The sequence below is a fragment of the Morone saxatilis genome, unplaced genomic scaffold (assembly GCF_004916995.1).
Source record: "Morone saxatilis isolate NCDOM2014 unplaced genomic scaffold, NCSU_SB_2.0 Contig4, whole genome shotgun sequence".
Taxonomy (NCBI): Eukaryota; Metazoa; Chordata; class Actinopteri; family Moronidae; genus Morone; species Morone saxatilis.
The window spans coordinates 13,264,353-13,274,811 of NW_023339984.1; the positions used below are offsets into that span (position 1 = coordinate 13,264,353).

At 36.6% G+C, this 10,459-nt stretch overlaps 1 pseudogene; it reads left to right on the plus strand.

Moving 5' to 3' along the window:
- The first annotated feature begins 33 nt into the window (after positions 1–33).
- Positions 34–7,602, plus strand: LOC118338433 (annotated as a pseudogene).
- The last annotated feature ends 2,857 nt before the right edge of the window (positions 7,603–10,459 follow it).

Sequence of the window (10,459 nt, forward strand, 5' to 3'; positions counted from 1 at the left end):
AATCTGTTTGTCAAAGCAGAGTTCAGAGTCGAGAATGACACCCAGGTTTCTGGCATGTATCCGAAAGTACTCCCGTGTGTATATTCTAAACCAAACAGCACACAGACCGAAGGCCACTCTGAGAGCAGACAGAACTGGTGAACCAGTAGGGGGCACTGTGACACTGACCTGTTCTGTGAGGGGCTCTGCTGACTGGAAATACGAATGGTTCAGACGTACCTCAGACTCTGATGAAACTATGATCATAACGGATGGAAGCAGAACAGAAAACTTCATCAGTGTCTCACAGGGAGGTATCTATTGGTGCCGGGGAAGAAGAGGAAACACAGTTTTCTTCACAGAGTTCAGTGATGTGTCTCACGTCGACATAACTTGTGAGTTTAACAACTTTTTTTCAATAGAAAACAGCATACATTCATGATATTCATACCAGGGTTAAAATTATAAAGTTTTCTCTATTGATTTCATATTTCTGTGTGAATGTTAACTGTGTATTTTTGGTGTGAACAGTGTCCAACAGGGCCTCTGTCACCCATCAACAGAACTTGACTCATATTATCAGTGGTGAGGCAATCACTGTCATATGTGAGATCGAGGGTGGGGGAGACACTAAGTGGGAGTATGAATGGAGAACAACCGGCTCAAACCCACCTCGAGCACACAGGGAATACAGGATTAGCAGTGCTTCTGTTTCCAACCAAAGCTACTGGTGGTGTAAGGGCAGAAGGGACTTGTATTCCTCAACCAAGTGGAGTGACGCCTTCCCACTGATAGTATCACGTAAGTCAGATTGTTACCTATTGACCAACTATTGTCAGATTGTCTTTCATTCATACTATGTTGTGTTTTTTGTGTTTTTATCTATCTATTAAAAACATCACTTTTTTTCACAAAATATTTACAGCTTATAAACCCAGGCCCACAGTTGTGGCTGATAAGAGGACCATACCAGTTGATAGCAATGAAACACTGATCTGCTCTATGGAGAACTCCGCTGAGTGGAAATACTACTGGTTCAGACGCAACTCAGTGTTTTCTGAAAGTCAGATCATTAGACATGATGAACAAGATAACGTTATCAATATCTCACAAGGAGGCATCTACCACTGCAGAGGAGGGAGAGGATCTCCAGTTTTCTTCACAGAGGACAGTGATCCAGTCACCATTGAGAAAAGAGGTTTGTTAGTGCTTTAGTTTGGAGTTACACAGCATTCATAGTTAAATAATACTTAAAACTAACCTCCTCTTTTTTATATTCTGTTTTTATTTGTAAACAGTTTCCAACAAGGCTGTTATGACCCTTCAACCCAACTGGCCTCAGATATTCAGTGGTGAGACGATCACTCTCAGATGTGAGATTGATGGAGGTGGACAGTCTGAGTGGGATTATGAGTGGAGCAGAACCAACTCAGACACAATTCCAACACACAATGAATTCAGGATTAGCCGCGCTACTGAGTCCAACAGTGGTAACTACAGGTGTATGGGTAACCACAAATGGGACATGTATTCGTCAACAGAGTGGAGCGACATCATCACATTGGCAGTTTCATGTAAGTTGAACAATGCATAGTTAATGCATGTATTCAATAATGCATAGACTCGTGGCCACTATAGTTTTCCCTCGTTTTTAGAAAGGGACAGTCAAACGAGTGAGGGGAAATCTGCAAAGACTAGATGCCACTAAATCCTACACACCGGACCTTTAAGTAATTTAAAGTGGGCCTATTCACAGAGACTGTAATGTACGGTGGCCCTGAGAGCTCAAAGCACTGTAACTTAAGAAAGCACATGCATATAAACACAAGAAAAAAATATCTTCACTAACACATGCACAGCATTTAGAAATAAACGCTGCAAAAAGAAAAAAAATAACTCAACCAAATACAGAAACGTTACAAGACTCACAGACAGTGGAAATATTTTCCAACAATAAAAAGTGATTAACACATCTGGACCCAGCTGGGATATGCTAAAAAATAGTGATGGATAGGTGACTTCAATAACTTCATAAGACACAAATTAAGGCAGTGACAAACATCTCCCAGTGCGTTTCATCACTTTTTAGCTGTGCTACTTTTAGTGTGTTTGCTTTTGTTTTCTCTATTTGCTGCATTTCTGGTCAAATTGGTAAATGTATTGTGAATCTGTTTATGCTTTGTCTATTTGCATGTTTTTCCAAGTTGCAGTGGGTTGAGCTCTGAGTGCCACTAATGAACGTTTTTATATCTGTGTTCTAAATTAAACAGCACAAACACCAAAGGCCCAACTGAGAGCTGATGGCACAGACATTCCTGTAGGGGGCAGTGTGACCCTGACCTGCTCTGTCATCTGGTTGGAAATACTTCTGGTACAGAGGAGAGAAAACCTCTGAACCTCTGACCACACCAGATGTTGTCTTCCTCTCAACTGGACAAATCAGAGTCTCACAGGGAGGACTCTACTGGTGCAGAGGAGGAAGAGGAGACCCAGTTTACTACACAGAGTACAGTGATCCAATCAGTATCAACAAAATTGGTAAGCATTGCATTGAAATATTGCACTTTTACTCTTACCACAATTTTTTTTTTAAATCTATATAATCTAAAATGTATTAATGATTGTTGATTTTTCTTTTTGTGTCATTATTGAACTTTATAGTCACAAACAAGGCTGTTGTAATCCTGAAACACAACTGGCCTGAGATATACTCAGGAGAGACGATCGCCCTAAGATGTGAGATCCAGGGAGGAGACACTCAGTGGACGTATGAATGGACAACAACCAGCTCATATAAACCACCAAACCAAAAGGAATACTTGATTAGTCCTTCTTCTTCATCATACAATGGAGACTACTGGTGTAAGGGAAGACAGAAAAGAGCTCAGCAGAATTCAACAGAATGGAGTATTTCCTTCAAACTGACAGTATCTTATTGTAAGTCAGATTATATTTCATTCATACTGAACATTCATAAAAGCCTTCAAATTGGGGGTAAATATTTGTTTGAGTTTTTAAGTGGTAAATGTTTGCATTCAATATAAAAACAAGTCTAGACCGTACATTACAATACAATACACCAAACCAAGTTTTTATTCTGAGAAAATCATTTTCCAACAGATAAACCGAAGCCTGTCCTCACTGTGTCTCCATTATGGCTGAGTCCTGGAGACTCTGTAACTCTGAACTGTGAGGTTGAACATCCATCTGCAGGATGGAGGTTCTACTGGTATAAGGCTGTTCCAAAAATATCAGACATGGAAACCACATATATATATATTTATCGTGACATTCAGAGGTTCTACAGCTATGAGCTGCTACCTGGCAGCAGCATGGGATGAACAAGATTCCTATGTCGTCCATGGACCGACACACACGGCAGGATATTGTGCAGAGCTGGTAGAGGAGATCCAGTGTATTACACTGATTATAGTGAACCAAAGTTTGTCTGGTCTGGAGGTCAGTTTGTTGGTTTCTTTCTTCCTTCTACAACATAGCAGATGTTATTTTGTATCTTGAAAATGAATGCCCTCATTGACATGTCATTGAATTTGCACATTCATAAAGTCTGAATTATACTTCTACATTGAAGCAACGCCGTAGCATATGACGTAGCATGAAGTGCCCCTGCACAAATTTAATGATAGAGACACGGAATCTGGGAAGGACGCATCTATATGCACCAGAAACAAAACTAGAAAAAAAATAAGTCAGATTGAGGAGAAAGTAGAGGTGCATCGCAGACACACCAGTTCACAGGTGTAATGCTCATAGAGGCATAGGTAACTTGCATAAGCTGCAGTGTAGGCTCTACATATAGCTGATGTAGAACTATACATCAGCCTTAATAAAGGAAATGTTTTGATTGTAAAAATATTCAGGGCTGGACTCAAAATATCTGCACCTGATGTCGTGCGTAGTTTAGCACATTTTTTATTTGGACGATTGAAAAAAATATATAGCCCACTATTTTTAATGTAATTAATATATTAGAGTTCAAATTTATATAATGGATCAATTTACAGTACATATTTTAGATAATACTACTCATTTCACACAGCTATTGTTAAAAGGAAATATAGTCAGACAGACTAAACAGGAAAAATCAGGCAAAAAACTCCTGCCTGTTTAATGTTAAACAGTGATTGTTTAAATGTCAATGTCAATTTTTTGTAGCATTTTGATGGTCAACAATTTAAATGTAAAGACAATAAAAAATTCTTTGTTATTACATTTTTCAGATTTTCATCCATCAGCGTCTCTCACAGTGAGTCCTGACAGAGTGCAACACTTCACCTCTGACTCTGTCTCAGTGAACTGTGAGGGAAACTCTACTGAGTGGAGAGTGAGGAGGTTTACTGAGAACAGCTACACGTGGCCTTTCTCACAATACTGTTTTATCTGGGGGACAATGACTGGATCCACATGCAACATATACAGTAACCAGCAGAGTGATGCAGTGTACTGGTGTGAGTCTAGATCTGGAGAGTTCAGCAATGCAGTCAACATCACTACAGATGGTATGTTTTCATTATACCTTCTTACGAGTTTCTTGCTTCTTACAACATTTGATTAGATTCAAGTTCAACTTTATTGTCATGTGTATTTGAAATACAATGACATTCTGTCTCTCTCTACCTAGACACAAGGACAAACACACAGATGCACACAGATGCAGATACAATGAGTACATACACATACAATACAATACAATACATTATATACACAATATACAGTACATCCATGATAACACAACATTTACTATTTTCAAATTATATTGTATACATATGTATTGGACTTACACTTTACACTTTTTTTTTTCCATTTATTAAATGTGGGTAACTGGCATTAACTATAATGCTAGTCTGTGACACAATTAATTGGTACACATACAAGTTGAAATGCTGGTTTTACAGATGATCTTATCCTGGTGAGCCCCGTCCATCCTGTGACCGAAGGAGATTCTGTGACTCTTGGCTGCAATTTCACAACAGAACAATTACTTTCCAATGTCACTTTCTACAAAAATAACAAACAAATCCAAAATGGTAACAGAACAGAGCTGAAGATCTCTGCAGTCTCAAAGTCAGATGAAGGTTTCTACCATTGTGCATATTCAGAAAGTGAATCACCACAGAGCTGGCTGTCAGTAAAATGTGAGTATGATACAGCCTGTCTTCATTTGCTTATGTGTGCAGCTTTAGTTTCAGCAGATTTCAGTGCAATTATTGGTATACACATGATAATGGTCTTCTCTGAGCAAAGTATATTAATCATTATTATCTAAAGAAAGCAGTAAAGAGTCTCCATCAATTACAACACATAAAATCAAGTCATCATTTTTGGTAGCATTCAACAAAACATATATAATTATTAATGCTAGAATTAATGCGGAATGAGCACAAAAGTCACACATATCTACAAAAAAAACTGATCTGCTTTTGGCCATGCTGTCCACCATACTCTTTATTTTTGTCCTCCTTTTAGTAATCCTTTCATTGATCAAGTTAATTAATACCTATTCTGTATTGCAGCAACCAGCTCTCCATTTGCTGTGTGGTTGATTGTTGGCATCTTACTGATTCTTCTCCTGCCACTGCTACTGCTATGCTGGTACAAAAACTCAAAGGGTGAGACCTTTTCCTGCTTTTTTTAGATACATTACACTCTTCCTACTGGGGGATTTTGATTTCACAACATACAGCAGAATAGAAGAGTCATTCAGTTTGCAAAACAAAATAATGTAACATGATAATTGCTGTCTTTTTCACAGATACATGTTGTCACAGGTTGGTACAACACTCCCTTGTCTCATCTTAAACATAACATAATAATAATAATTGTTTTAATTGTACTAGTTTTTACATATTACTACTTATGCATATGTTGTTACATGTTTCAGGCTCATCCAGTCTCGTAGAACCAATCAGAGCTCTGCTACAGTCCAAACTGTCAACCAAGATGAAAATCAACAGCAAGTATACTCTTCTCTTCTCCATGGTCAGTCTTTCATCTAATTTAGTTATTATATTTATATAACAATATACCTTTTATAATACATAAAGTTTATTTTTAATAGTAGCACATTCCCTGTGCAGCAGATGTAACACTGTCAAACTAAATAACATACTGCAGTATAATGGACCTGAAGTTACTGATTTGTCTTGATTTTTTCTGGCCTTTTAGGTGATGTTTGTGTCTATGAAACAATCATTGGCTCTGGAAACACTGGACGTGGTAAAGTATAAACTCTGATTCATGCAGAGCAGTCCAAAAGTATATGATTTTAACAGAGGAGTAAAGTAAAGTGAAAAACGTTCTAATTTCAGGTGAAGGGACAGATAATTACAGAAACGCTGTGCCCCGGATTCAGCTCAAACATTTTGTAAAGAGAGGTGAGTACAGAAAGTACGAAATATCCAAAATAAATGAATTGAATAAACCACCAATCCTACATTACATGGCCAAAAGTATGTGGAGAGATGAATATCACAGCTATATATGCGCGTGATTGTTTATTATTATTTCAAACAATGGACATTAATCCACTTTTCTGGGAAGGTTTTACTCAAGAGTTTGGGTACCAAGCTGCAGGGATTTGCTCCCATTCAGACACAAAAGCCCAAATATTTTTGATGGGGTTGAGGTCGTACAGGCCAGTCAAGTTATTCCACAAAAAAACAAATTCTTTATTTTCATGTTGCAACAGGAAAGGAAATTTTCCCTGTCACCAAACAGTTGGAATCACTTTGTTTAAAATACCATTGTCTGCTGTGGCATTAAGATTTCCCTTAATTGGAACAATTGGCCCAAAGTACACATTGGTATCCATATACTTTATGTGTAGTGTAAAATACTTGAATGTTTTTAATAATATTCTTTTAACAGGAATGCATGATGATCCAGCAGAAAGCTTTGACTATAGTAACTGCATGTGAATCCATCTGCAGGTACACATATTAACACTAGCTATTTAATATTTTATATCATTTGAACTAGGTTTTTACTAAAACTGAATCATAAATACACCAGTGGTACATATAACTGTATGTCTGTATGTTTTTCCAGGTTCATAAAGAGAAGTGCATTATCAGCAAAATAGCAGGTGCATGGACAACAACATAAATAGCAACATGTTTAAACAGTGTTGACAGCATTTAATTCCCTGTTGATTTATGCTGAGTTTCCTTTTGTATTTTTTTTATATGTTTGCTGCAATAGTGTACTGATTTTGTACATTGGATGCAATAGAACTTTCTTCTTTTTAATGTCAGTAATAGAGCAAGGTTAAGGCTGAACTTTTATCAATACTTACTTACGTTGCATTTTTGGTGATTTCATTATAAATAATTTTATAGACGAGTAGCCTACATTTATTGTATATATTATTTTTAACATAAAAACTGATATAACTTAGAACATTTATTGCCAAATTTACAAGAAGGCACAAATAATTGATGGAGACAGCATGCCATAAAGTTTCCCCTAACTCACAAAACTGCACGATTTTTGGAGTTGACCAAAACTAATTCATTGTGGGTACTGTTTTGTTATTGTTTTTGTATTGTATTGTATATAAATGTAAATATTTTTTTTTATTTTCTTTAATAAATGCTGTGTAAATTGTAAAATCACTGAATCAGACAGGGTGTTCACAAACATCACACAGTGTACATTTATCAGGCACTGCACCCAAACTGACGAAAAACAACTGTATATTGCTGCATATGGCTTATAAATGTTTGATGTTAAAGCTTATTCCATTTAGATTAGTGTTTTAGAGCTCGTGTCATCAGTCATATAACCTGTCACAACCATAGATAGCTTCAGGAGGAGAAAACAAACTTGAATAAGATTGAAGCCTAGAAATCCTCCACCACACAAATAAGGGGAAACTTCTTGATAAATACCATCAAATAATTATCTTGGTTGCAACAATCAATCATGTTGGTTTAATTTTAAGGTAATAATCTGTAATGACATTTCTATCCGGCCACATACAGTATGATCTTTTGTTTATTTTGGGGCTAGGGTTAAATCTGTTTAAATGTGGTGCTGCAGCCCCTCCTTTAAATCCTTTTTGGGGATTTTTGTCTAAAATATGAAAAGATACACAATATGTAACAATATAGATTGAACTTCAAAGTCATTGAGGTAAACTCAGGGTGTATGTTGTTTAGGTAAATAATAACTATTGACAGGTGGTATCTTATTGAAGTTCCAGCAACTTTTTTATGTCTTTGAAACATACTGTCACACCGTGGCCTAAACAGAAGAAATATGACTCTCCACTTACTGTGGGCCGTCACATACTGGTTTAAGTGTGAATGTGTTTTTGTGAAGAAAGCGCCATCTCATGGTCAATCAATCAATCAATCAATCAATCAATCAATTCAATTTATTGTCCTCCAAGGGGGAAGTTCATGTTCACATCACTGCATCTGACACAGTGCAGTGACTGGATAATAGCCAGATCCACCTATTGGCACTGGCAGCCAGACTCCTTTGGCTGGGAGTGGCAATTTTAGATGCCAACTACAGTACTTCTACTGTATCATAAATGCTAGACTGTGATTTTGAATGCATCTACTTCTGGTGCCAGTTTAGTAAATAACTAATTTCATAACTATTCCACAATCTTAGACATGAGTCCGTTAAAATATAAGCAATATCACGGTTACGTTAGATTAGATTTTATTGTGCTACATATAGCTGAATATGACTGGATTAAATACATAACAGACATGCACAAGTTCAAAATACAATACTGTAGATTTTTCTTGGCTGTAGTTCAATGTGGAAGGTAACAAAATTCAGCCCTAAGGACCATTTTACTTGCTTTATGTTACTTTTTCAACCTGAATCTTATTATTGTAATGTAGGGTGGGCATGTGGAAATGTGACATGAACATTTTAATGCCTCTCTCTCCATCCCATGATGTACAGAACATGTCATCAGTACAACTAGACTCGTCATAAAGATAGCTATGTACAGGATTCATATCCAAAATCTTCTTTTTAATGAAAGAAATAGCAATTAGAAACACTGTTGACAGCTTACAAGTTTATTGATGCATTTAATGATGATAAACTTAAAAACAAATCAAAAAACACAGACTAAACTGAAACTAAACTACATACAGTACAGAAGGAAACTTGCATATGTAATAGGATGTTTGGTTCGATAACAGATTATCACACGTAATACATTAAATGCTATAAACATGTAAAGATTTTCAATCAAGAATTTAAAAGGAATGCATACTTTAAGGCTGTATTATAACCCTGTGCTAAGTACTGAAGTTCACCAAGTAGAACAGAATATTAAAGCTGCATGATGTATTTCTTTTAAATTATCTGCTATCAGATTAGCTTTACAAAACACTGTCTGATATTTGGATAGCACAGCTGCACACAAAGATTACCTAAAAGCCACAAAAACAACTGTTGTTGGAAGACACTGCAGGCCAGTCTGGAAGTTAGCATCGCCCTGGTTCCTTCAACAACAAAAAAAATGGGATTTTCCCATCGGCTTTTGGAGAAAATAAGCTCTCCTTACTACAGCGGCCTGAGTTCGATTCTGACTCGTTGCCCTTTGTTGCATGTCATCCTCTCTCTCTCCCCTCGCTTCAGCTGCCCCAAAAATAACCCTAAAAAACAAACAAACAAAACCGTCAAACTTTGTGATCTCATTTAGTCGCTTTTTAAAGACACGTCAGACATTTCAAATATTTCCTTACGTATTTTATGTACAAAACATTGGAATCACTTTAGCTTGTGTTAACCACATAACTTATTTTTGCCATCTAACCAAAAACCCATCCAGAAAACCTGGTTTTAGGGCTTATTCCTGCAGCACTCTATTATTTATTATATTTTTGAGTCTGTTGTACTTGCCTGTACCTGTAGCTGATCCTATTGGTACATTTGCATAAACAGGGCACTCTTCTGGTTCCTCATTCATCCCTGTTCAAAAGGATCAAATGTAAGCATAAAAGATAATCTCCTGTACTTCATTTAGGCACTACTGGCCTACAAAAGCATCCTAGTTATCGCATGTAATTCTACATTCTGCATTATAAAAAGTACTTAAACTTAGGTAAGATTACACTTAAGAATGTTTTTCTCAATCAAAGATTTTGGGACTTAGATTAATCATTTGCCAATACATCTGCTCCAAAAGAAACAAAATCATACTGTACCGTTTTCATCTTCTTTTGGGCTTCTGATTGTTTCATAGAGAGAAACACCACCTACAAGGCAGTAAAAATCAAGCCAAACGTCATCTTGATCAGTTCAATTGAATGATAATAACAAAACATCCTCAGATTTTTTTTAAAATGTGTCTTTAAAGGTACATACATACAATCAAGATTTGTTTAAATGCTAACCATGGAAAAGGTCAGAGTAGGCATTACTTTCAGCTATATTCTGGTAGACCACATGATCTGTGTTGGAGTCCTGATTGATGCTCTCAGAC